The sequence below is a fragment of the Zingiber officinale genome, chromosome 8A, assembly GCF_018446385.1.
Source record: "Zingiber officinale cultivar Zhangliang chromosome 8A, Zo_v1.1, whole genome shotgun sequence".
NCBI lineage: Eukaryota > Viridiplantae > Streptophyta > Magnoliopsida > Zingiberales > Zingiberaceae > Zingiber > Zingiber officinale.
This window is the reverse complement of record NC_056000.1, coordinates 40870596-40882769: the sequence shown is the minus strand read 5'-3', so window position 1 is coordinate 40882769 and position 12174 is coordinate 40870596.

The following is a 12174-nucleotide window of genomic DNA, read 5'->3' as shown; positions in this document are numbered from 1 at the left end:
TACCCAACACTTTCCGCCTTCTATGTGGTGTGGTCGTCCTATTCAAAATCCATAACATTCCCCTCGTATCGGAGGTTTTCTACTATTTCTACTACCCAAAACAATCTGAGTCGGACACTTACATGTTCTAGGCTCGGTCCGGCTTAGTTTTCTTCAACAAACTACCCTCTTCCAATAAGCATTGGAAAGAATTTTACTTTTATATTCGCCTTCCCGAGCGGCCCTCCTTCCGATCCCAATGGCAGATCGGACCACCCACCTCCCCCGAGCTGAAGAGATTCAAGACCCCACCTCCCCCAAGCTGAAGAGATTCAAGACCCGGCCGGAGTATCTTCACGCTGCCAATATGCTGGTCGGTCTGAAAATCGACATCAACAAATTCTTACCCGAAGGGGTCATGTACATATTCGGCCTGAGTTCGATCAGAACCCCTCTCCCGAGCGACTTCGGTAAGAATCTTACTTGTACCTTTGCCTTAATTGCTAACTGATTTTCTCTTTTTTCCTTTGCAGCGAACATTGTCATGGAGTCGGTGATGGCTGGAATTTTGAAGAGGAAGGCGGCAGCGCTCGAGGCCGCGGCTGTAAAAGAGATGGAGGCGCTCGGCATTGAGCTGGTCGGCTCGCATGAAGGGGAGAGCGGGACTCACGAGGAGTCGGCCGCTCAGGCTTCTCTCCCGGAGCCGGTGGTGGGAGCAACTATTAGCCAAGAGCCTTCCGCTCGGGAGGAAGGCTCTGCTCAGGAAGAAGAGCGGCCTCTCCGACAGAAGAGGCGCCGATTGGAGACTCCACTCCGATCAGCCACGTCCGCTGTCCAGCCATCCGAACGGGCCACAGCGGATTCCCGAGGCAAGGCTCTAGCTATGGAGACTATTTTGTCCGATCGGACCCCCTCCCAATTGGATGCGTCCGCGGACCCCCTTGAAGCTGCTTCGATCAGCTCTCTTCCGCCCACTCCCCGTCAAGTCCATCGCTCAACCATCTTGTCCCAGTTTTCGGCGCTGGCCTCCGATCCTTCCCCGGCTTCCGCCCAGACGACGCCCGGTCGGCGCCGCACCGTCCGAGTCTCCCTGCATCTCCCCACCGAGGAATTAATGCCTGAAGCCGATCGGCCAGCAACGCCCGAGCATCTGATCACGATGAAAGGGCCCTTAGCTGAAATGTGGGCCGACGCTCGGGCACGCGTCGCAATGATTCCCCTCAGTAATCTGGCCAACAGCCACATGCAACAGGCCACGGGGGTAAGTTTGTTTTCTCAAGTCCTTTACGCATTCTCTCCGACCGGCTGATAATCAACTTTTCTTTGGTCAGAGATGGGTGGAGGAGATCGCGGTCTCCAACCGCCTCGCGATGGTGGATGAAGAATTGAGGAGACTGAAGGCTGCAGGCGGTCCTTCCAGCTCACAAGGTCCATCTTACGCCAAGCTGCAAAAAGAGCTCAAAAAGACACAAGATTTACTGGAGGCCGAGCGGAAGAAGACGGCCGACCAAGCTCACAATCTAGTCGAACTTGATCGCTTGAACAAATCACTGGATAGCAAGATAAGTCTGGCCACCGAGCGGAAGAAAACAGCTATCTCCGATCTGGAGAAGAAGAACGAGGCTCGGGGGCTGGAGCAAAAAGTTAAAGAGCTGATGGACCAACTGGCCAACGAGAAGACTGCCCGCTCGGATGAGGTGACGAAGCTCGAGGCTATTTTACAAGAACACCAGGCAGCCGCCAATGCTTCCCGAGCGGCACTTAAAGAATATCAAGAGGCCGAACCAAGCTAGGTCGCTGCCCTGAGACAGAATTACATCCGCTCGGCCGAATTTTCGGAGAAAGTTTACGAGCGGATGTACATGGCCTTTGAACTCACCATGAATGCCACGACAGAATATTTGAAGTCCAAATGGCAACTTCCCGATTCCGCCGTTATCCCCGCTCAGGACCAGGCAACACTCCTCAACAACATCCCGAGCAATCTCTACGAATATTTAGAATAGGAAGTATATGTGTAATTCGGTCGCTCGGCCAGAGACTATCCCCCCTTTTTTTTTGTAATTCGGCCGCTCGGCCTTGATGTCTTTAATGTTATCCTTTTACTTGCTTTTCCCTTTGCTAATCAATACGCATGTTGTCCGCTCGCCTCTTATCACACCCCTCTTGTGTTCGAAAAGGATTTTTTGCGAAGTATTTTGCGTGGCTAGGCCGCTCGGCTTAATATATCATATTTCGACGAGAGGTTATTCGCTGGATGTTGACGAAGTACTTTTGGGTACCTGGCCGATCGACGAAACGACTCACTAGTTAAACCTCTTTATTGCCTTAGTCCGCTCGGAGGGTTTATAGTCGCCGGCTCGACTCTCGATATTTAACGTCGGAGCTCGACGGTCTTCCGCTCGGAGGGTTTATAGTCGCCGGCTCGACTCTCGATATTTAATGTCGGAGCTCGACGGTCTTCCGCTCGGATGATGAAATTTTGCTCGGCGCTGAAGTCCCTCTTCCTTTGCTTCACCGACCGAGTGTCCGGTCGGACGTGGAGTTCGTGCTGCGCTATAATTGGTGAAATTCCGAGCAGCTCATGCGTCGACTAAACGAAAACATCACAGTTTTTCTGGAGACATTTGATCACTTCTTTTTTCTGGCTTGCCTCCAGATCGGCCGCAATGAACGTGGTGGCCTCCGATCGGGTCGGGTGAATCTGCACTTCCTCTTTTTCTTCATAAACCAAAGAGGGTGATTTTTCGGTTATAGTGTTCACCTCGATTCGTGGCGTCTTCCAAGCGACATTAGATTCAACTCGGACCATCTCGACGTAGCATCGCCGAGCCACCAGCTGGTCTCCTCGTACTTCTCCCACTTTATCTTCCATCGGGAACTTGATTTTCTGGTGGAAGGTGGATACGGCCGCTCGGAACTCGCTGAGCGTCGGTCGCCCCAAAATGACGTTGTATGCTGAAGGAGAGTCGACCACGACAAAGTTGGCAGTCCGCGTCCTTCTGAGCGGCTCTTCTCCCAGCGAAATAGCCAGTCGGACTTATCCGACCGGCAGAACTTCATTGCCCGTAAACCCGTAGAGGGGGGTTGTCATGGACAGCAGCTCGGCTCGATCAATTTGTAGTTGGTCGAATGCCTTTTTGAATATGATGTTGACCAAGCTTCCTGTATCGATGAAAACACGATGAATAGTGTAGTTAGCTATTACCGCTTTGATGAGGAGAGCGTCGTCATGTGGCACTTCGACTCCCTCCAAGTCCCTGGGCCCGAAGCTGATTTCGGGTCCTCTCGCCCTTTCCTGGCTGCAGCCGATCGCATGGATCTGAAGCTGCCTGACGCTCGCCTTCCTTGCTCGGTTGGAGTTGCCTTCGGTCGGCCCGCCAGCAATAATATCGATTTCACCTCGGGAAGTGTTACTTCTATTTTCTTCTTCCCGAGGGGAAGGCCTAGGCCGCTCCCTAGACATCCGGGGATATTCCTCATGCCTCTGAGGATGATGCCGCTCGGGAGACTGTCGCTGTCGCCTGTCGGATATACGCCGGTCGGCTTCATGGTGTTGCTGTCGCCTGTCGGATGATGGTGAGCGACGATGGCTACTCCGAGGAGCGGGGTGGGCAATCAGTGGAAGGCTCCGACAATCACTGGTGTTATGCGTGTCGGTCCGGTGGAATGAGCAAAACATAGGGGGTCCATACCTTCTTCTTAGGTTTGGGCCACTCGGCAGCTACCTGTTGGACTGCTTGGGACCTCGCGTGGTGAGGGCGGGCTGCTTCGGCCCTCGGTCCTCTGGGCGGCTCCTGTCGATTGACAGGCTTCCGCTTGGCGGGTGCTAACCGCTCAGTTGGCACTTCTTTTCTTCGGGCCACCTGGGCTTCATCCACATTAATATACTCGTTGGGCCGGTGTAACATGTGATCGTAGTCCCGAGGCGGCTTCCGAATGAGTGAACGGAAGAAGTCACCGTCCACAAGGCCCTGTGTGAACACATTCATCATCGTTTCTGAGGTGGCCGTTGGGATATTCATGGCCACCCGGTTGAATCGCTGAATGTAAGCTCTGAGTGGCTCTCTGGGCTCTTGCTTGATGCCGAACAGGCTGACACTTGTCTTCTGATAACGCCGACTGCTTACAAAGTGGTGGAGGAAGGTCATGCGGAACTCCTTGAAACTTGTGATGGATTCGTCCGGCAGCCTCCAAAACCACCTTTGCGCCGATCCCGAGAGGGTGGTAAGGAACACCCGACACTTTACTCCATCTGTGTATTGATGAAGGGTGGCTGTGTTGTCGAACTTACCCAGGTGATCATCCGGGTCGGTGGTTCCGTTGTACTCACTGATCGCCGGGGGCACATAGTGCTTTGGTAGAGGGTCCCGCAGGATAGCCTCTGAAAATTGACGGTTGATCCGTTCGGGAGAAGCGTCCGCTCGGGGGGCCTTCCCTTTTCTATTGTCTCGTATTGGCAATTCGTCTGATGAAGATCCTCGATCACGATTAATTGCTGCGACTTCAGGAGGCGTGTGGAATAGGGCCCGATGAAATGGAATCGTGGCATGCGGTGCTTCCGCTCGGCCCCCTGATGCTGATGTCGCTTGTTGCTCAATCCGCTCGGCTTGCGACTTCTGCTTTTGTTGTTCCACAAGCTTAGCTGCTCTTGCCTCGATCAGAGCGTCGAGCTCCTCTGTGGAGAGCATCACCAAGTGCGGTCGTTCAGCTTCGTCCATTTCTTCCGCTCGGATGTAGGTGCTTTCCCACAGACGGTGCCAAATTGATCCTGTCCGAACGCTAACTCAACGAACGCTGGGCACGTGGCGCTCTCCGAAATGCTGACGTGGATCTCCGACCGGTCGCCCAAGTCTACGACGAACCTACAAAGAAGTCGGGCCGGGAAAGGGTTCCCGGCAACGACCCTCTGATGCTCAAGTCAGACAAGTGGACAAAAAAGAGGTGGCTCCGAATATGCCAGAATGCGTACCTCCGGTGAAGTGTGAGACCCCTTATATAGAGCTGTGAAGAGGCTCCCGCACACATACCGAGGCAAATACGTGTCCTCTAACCATACCTCAGTATGGGTATGTCAGAAGAGCTTACCTGACACCATACTGCTACAGTCCGAGCACATCTCTGATGGGACAACAGAACCCTCTGTCATAAGATCCTGCGTATGGCCTGGTCGTTGAGCATACCCGCTGTCAGAAGATGTTCCCTTGTCCTTTTGTCTGTTCTTACCCCCTGCCGAGCGTCCAACCGGTCGGCAGTCCCCTCACGCCCGGCCGGTCATATGTGCTGGTTCGCTCGGGAGATTCCCGGTCTTGTGCTCTACTGACTGTTCACAGTAAATGCTACTTTATGCCTCTGGCCGAGCGGGCTCTCCGCTCGGCCAGTCGACCCTGTTCAATCATGAGCATCGGAACCCCGACTCCCCGTCGGGGTGCCTTTGTTTCCTATGTGACCCCGTTCGGCCGACCGGTCTCCCCTTCTCCGGTCGGCCGTTTGGCCCTTTGACTTCACATGGCATTGACTTCCCTCAGAGTGGGGTCCCTGTTCTTACCGCCGGATCAATGTGGAACATCCTCATTGACCCACTTAATGCCAACTCACAAATGAGGTGGCAATGGTCAAGTCAAACTTGACCTTTCATCTTCCTTCTCAAGTCAAGTCAAACTTGACCACTTCTCCCCCATGGTTGATCAAATCTAACCATTCGATTCAAATCAATTTAATATAATGAATCTCTATTCATTGATTAAATTGATTCAATGAAACATAATCTAAATTAGATCCATTGAACACATGCATCAAATCAAGTCCAACTCAATTAGTTTAATTTAGATTACTCTTAATCCAATTTGGTTTATCACATGAACCTAATTCTCTAGGTACATCGAGTTGACATACATGCTAGTCTCGTCACATTAACATTGTCCTTGAATGTTAATACTTGACTAGGAATGATTAAGAGTAGTGTTCTCTATATCATCTCACTATCGATTCAACCAATCGATGATATAGATAAGAACCTTCTACTCAAGGACATTATTATACTTAGTTATTTGGCACCAATACAAGTAAGTATAATAACAAAAAAGAAATGCCTTTATATACATATGAATATGATATAACGAGTCCATACAAATCATCATATAATTGGCTCTAGGGCTCTAACTAACAATCTCCCACTAGCACTAGTGCCAATCAACGTAGGCTTTAAGGCCCAATGACCTAGTGTGCCCATCATGCTTTCTCTATGCCAAAGCGTTGGTCAAGGGATCTGCGATGTTAGCCTCTGTGGGTACTCTGCAAATCTTCACATCTCCTCTATCGATGATCTCGCGAATGAGATGGAAGCACCGTAGTATGTGTTTGGTCCGCTGGTGTGAGCGAGGTTCCTTAGCTTGCGCAATTGCTCCATTGTTGTCACAATAGAGCTCTAGCAGATCAGCTATGCTAGAAATCACCCCAAGCTCAGTAATGAACTTGCGGATCCAAACTGCCTCCTTTGCTGCTTCTGATGCAGCAATATACTCGGCCTCTATTGTAGAATCAACGACTGTGTCCTGCTTCGAACTCTTCCAGCTTACAGCACCACCATTCAAGCAAAACACGAACCCAGACTGCGATCTATAATCATCCTGGTCAGTTTGGAAGCTGACATCACTGTAACCCATTATAGCTAGCTCGTCATCACCTCCATATATCAAGAAATATTCTTTAGTCTTTCTCAAGTACTTAAGAATATTCTTGACTGCTATCCAGTGACTTTCACCTGGATCTGACTGGTATCTGCTCATCATGCTCAAAGCATACGAGACATCAGGACGAGTACATAGCATGTCGTACATGATAGATCCTATGGCTGAAGCATAAGGGATCTGATCCATGCGGTCTCTCTTCTCTCTAGAAGAGGGACTTTGAGTCTTCGAAAGACTCACACTATGTGACATCGGTAAACATCCTTTCTTGGAATTCTGCATGGCAAACCGTAGTAATACTTTATCAATATATGTATTCTGACTTATGCCAAGCAATCTCTTAGATCTATCTCTATAGATCCTTATGCCTAGAATGCAGGTTGCTTCACCTAAGTCCTTCATTGAGAAACAATTCCCTAGCCAAGTCTTTACAGACTGCAGCAAAGGGATGTCGTTCCCAATGAGTAGTATGCCATCCACATACAATACAAGGAAGACAACTGTGTTCCCTACAACCTTCTTGTAGACACAGGGTTCATCTTCATTCTTGATGAAACCAAACTGTTTGATTGCATCATCGAATCGAAGATTCCAGCTCCGAGAAGCTTGCCTTAGTCCATAAATGGACTTATGCAGCTTGCATACTCTGCCAGTATGCTGTGGATCTACAAAACCCTTAGGTTGCGTCATGTACATATCCTCGAGCATGTTTCCATTCAGAAACGCGATTTTGACATCCATCTGCCAGATCTCATAATCATGGTATGCTGCAATAGCAAGCATGATCCGAATGGACTTAAACATCGCTACTGGAGAAAAAGTTTCATCATAGTCAATACCATGAATTTGCTTGAAACCTTTAGCCACCAGACGACCCTTATATATAAGTCCATCCATGTCAGTCTTTCTCTTAAAGATCCACTTACACCCAATAGGTTTAACCCCTTCAGGTGGATCAACCAAAGTCCATACTTGGTTGGTGTATATGGATTCCATTTCGGATCTCATGGCCTCTAGCCATTTCTCAGAATCTGGTCTCATCACAACTTCCTAATAAGAGGTAGGCTCATTCTCAATGAGCATAGCGTCATCATGGTCAAACGAGAGAAATGAGTATCTCACAGGCTGAGGACACACCCTATCAGAACTGCAAAGAGGTATGTCTACTTGAACTGGTTGTTGTTCCTCAACTCCTTGTGGAACAATCTCATCATCTACAACACTTTGTGGTTCTAGTTCAACTTTCATCAAGGCTTCAGTTGTATGGTCCATATCTTGAACTTCTTCAAGATTGAACGTACTCCCACTAGTTTTTCTAGAAACAAAGTCTCTTTCTAGAAAAACCCCAGTCTAGCCACAACTACTTTGTGTTGACTGGGAATGTAGAAGTAATATTCCTTTGTTTCCTTGGGATATCCTATAAAATAGTACTTATCGGATTTGGGTCCCAGTTTGTCCAAGACTTGACGTCGAACGTAAGCCTCACAACCCCAAATCCTCATAAAAGACACCTGAGCATTTCTCCCAGTCCATATCTTATATGGTGTCTTTATCACAGCCTTGGATGGAACACAATTGAGTATGAAGGCTGCTGTGCCCAGAGCATAGCCCCAAAGAGATATATGAAGATCTGTGTGATTCATCATAGACTGTACCATATCTAATAGGGTACGATTCCTCCTTTCGGATACACTATTCCACTGTGGTGTTCTAGGAGGAGTAAGTTGGGATAGAATCCCACACTCAACTAGATAGTCACGAAACTCATGGCTAAGGTATTCGCCACCTCGATCTGATCGAAGTATCTTAATACTCTTGCCAAGCTGGTTTTGTACTTCATTCTTGAATTCTTTGAACTTTTCAAAGGATTCTGACTTATGTGTCATCAAATACACATAACCACATATACTGAAGTCATCAATAAATGTAATGAAGTACCTACAACCACCTCTGGCATCGACATTAAAAGGGCCACATACAACTCTATGTATACGTCCTAACAAGTCAGTCGTTCTCTCGCTGTGTCCACTAAAGGGAGTCTTGGTCATCTTACCCAGTAGGCATGACTCACATGTCTCATATGATTCAAAATCAAATGAGTCCAGCAAACCATCTTTATGGAGCTGGGATAAGCGTTGTCATTTATATGACCTAAGCGACAGTGGCAGAGATAAGTTTGGTTCATTTCATTTAATTTGAACCTTTTAGTATTTATGTTATAGATGGGGTTCTCTAAGTCAAGAATATAGAGACCGTTAATCAGAGGTGCACTATAATAGAACATATCATTTAAATAAACTGAACAACATTTATTTTTTATTATAAATGAAAAACCTTTCTTGACTAAACAAGAAACTGAAATTATGTTCTTAGTAAGAGCAGACACATAACAACATTCATCTAATTCTAGTACAAGCCCAGAGGACAGAGATAGTAAGTAAGTCCCTACAGCAACAACAGCAATCCGTGCTCCATTGCCTACTCGTAGGCCCACCTCGCCCTTCGTCAATGCCCTGCTATTTCTCAACGCCTGCACATTAGTACAAATGTGAGAAACACATCCGGTATCTAATACCCATGATGAAGAAATAGAGAGATTAACTTCTATAACATATATACCTGAAGTAGAAGTCTCACTTCTCTTCTTCTTAAGATCTTCCAGGTAGACTTTGCAATTCCTCTTCCAGTGCACGGTCTGACCGCAGTGGAAGCAGGTAGCATCCTTGGTGACCACTCCTTTGGGTTTCAGTGCCTTGCCTTTGCCCTTGGCTTGATACTTTCCCTTACCTTTAGGCTTGCCCTTGCCTTTGTCCTTTTGCACCATCAAAATGGAGTTGGGCTTAACTTTCTTAAGGTTGATCTCAGTAGTTCTCAACATACTCAGAAGCTCAGGCAGTGGCTTGTCAATTTCATTCATGTTGTAGTTCATGACGAATTGACTGTAGCTCTCTGGCAAGGATTGCAAGACAAAATCAGTGGTCAGCTCTTGGGCAAGGGGGAATCCCAACCTCTGTAGGTTTTCTATGCACCCAATCATCTCGAGTACATATGGACCTACGGGAGTCCCGTCTTGCATCTTGCACTGAAACAGTGCCTTAGAGATCTCGAATCTCTCGTGCCTAGCTTGTCCTTGATATAGTTGACGAAGATGGTCAACCATATCATAAGCACCCATCAACTCATGTTGCCTCTGAAGCTCAGAGTTCATGGTCGCGAGCATGAGACAGGACACATCTAATGCATCATCTTGATGCTTCTTATAAGCATCACAGTCAGCTCGCGTGGCAATGGCAGGAGGTGCCTCGGGAATGGGCTGCTCCAGGACGTACAGTTTTCGTTCCTGTGTGAGAACAATTCTCAGGTTCCTGTACCAGTCTAGGAAGTTAGTTCCATTGAGCTTGTCCTTATCAAGAACAGAACGTAGGGAGAAGGTGTTCGTGTTTGACGACATGACAATCTACAACAGAAAATGCAGAAAATAAATATCATATTCCACTAATCATTTAATTACGCCTTTAACTAAATGATGCTCCCACTGAATTATAGAACTTTTGTAGAATCAAGTCATGGATGTGGTCAAACCACATCTACTAGATTCTAACCAACTAGCTATAATTCTTGTGGGACAAGATCCACATCATACTACGCCTTGAGTTAGCTTTGGCTAAATCACCCAAGATTTAGTATGATCAGTAGGTAACTAATTACCAATTATATCTCTATGCAACTCTTGTTTATAGGATTAAGATCCGCATATATATTAAAACTTGAGTTAGCTTTGGCTAAATCACCCAACAATTAATATAAATGTGATTTTGACCTATCTATCAACCATTGAAAAATGCCTATAGTTAAACTCGATCTAATTGAGTTTAACTAGTTTTACTCAATCTGATTGAGTTTGTACTCACCCATGCGTTGATAGGCGGGACCAAGATTGTCCTTCCGCACCCTACCAAGATAATATGCGTTGCTCTGCTTTGGCAGATTCAACAACAACATGTGATCGAGGTAGTAATGGGTATCACGGCATGGTAGGCATTTTGAGTTGTTGCGATTAAGATCTTATCTAATCGTTGATGTGTATCATATACGCGATTTAGATCTAATCTAATCGTGGTACATCATATACGCGATTTAGATCTAATCTAATCATTAAAGCACTAATTAATTACTCTACACTAGCATGCATCACATACACACATAATCAATTAATTAAATTGTGATTAGTCATGGCCCTACTACGATCTTCTCAAGCCAATGAGAAGATCGGATGGTCAACCTAGGGTCAACAGCTTCTCCAAGCTCCTTCCCTTGATCGCCATGTGTTGCTCGCACCCTCCTCGTAACTCCTTCTCGAGTGGACCTTCCACAACTCCATTTTGTACATTACAAAGATGAAACTCAAGTTACATTCGAGTCTAAACTATTTTACAACAGGAAATAAAATAGAAAGGCATGACGCGCAGGTCGCGTATCAAATATACAACACGCACAATCACACAAAAATGGCGTGCAGGCCATATTATGAATTACAACACATGTATCCAATCCAATTAGGGGTTTTGGGTGATGACCATCACAAATACATACATAATTCTAAATTATGTATTTTATATAAATTTATGTAATTTTATTACTATTTTTACAATTTTATGAGTTACAATTTTCCGGCGGTCCCGTTTAGCATTTTTCGGACGCAATCGCTGGACAACGCCCCTTGCGGGATTAGGGGCAGCACCCCTACTCATGAAATGAGTCTCACGAGTGTCCTACTACGATCTTACAGCACCTTAAGCCGCTGTCCCAAAATTATTTGGGCGAAACCTTATCGTTTCGGAAGGTTTTTCTCGGTATACGAAGTCTACAAGTGACCAAGCACTTGTTGCTTCGCATCTCCAAGAAAAATGCTCATAAAAACTATAAAAAAACGTAAATTTACAGAGCTTTAATTTTTCATAAAAATTAAAATAAAAACAAGTACATGTTCGCACGTGGCTCTGATACCACTGTTGGGATTTTCGGACCGCAAAAACCGCTTTTTGCGTTACGAAAACCCCGAAATCCCATGCCACTGGATCCGTGCAAATATTAAAATTTTACATGTACAAGTTTTCTAATCCTACATCTACTTTAGATTTACATGTTTAGGAGTTTATACCTTTGATGCGAAGCCCTTCGCTTATCCCACTCGTCCAAGGTTCGCCGGATCTCAAGGGTGTCAAATGAACACCCCTCTATGTGAATCCACACGAACAAAAGGTGGAGAAGAAACCTTAGAGTGTGCTAGCACCCTTGAAGGTTTCAGCCAAGGTGGAGGAGAGGGAGAGAAGAAGAAACAAGGAGGAAGAAGATGAAGCCTTGAATAGCACACAAGAGCAATTAACACCACTAAAATGGTCGGCCACTTCAAGAGGGGTTTTTAAACTCCATGGAATGCCAAGAGTCACAACTCTTGATCTTCCTCATGAGGTGACACACACATGTACTATCCTTGATGATGTGG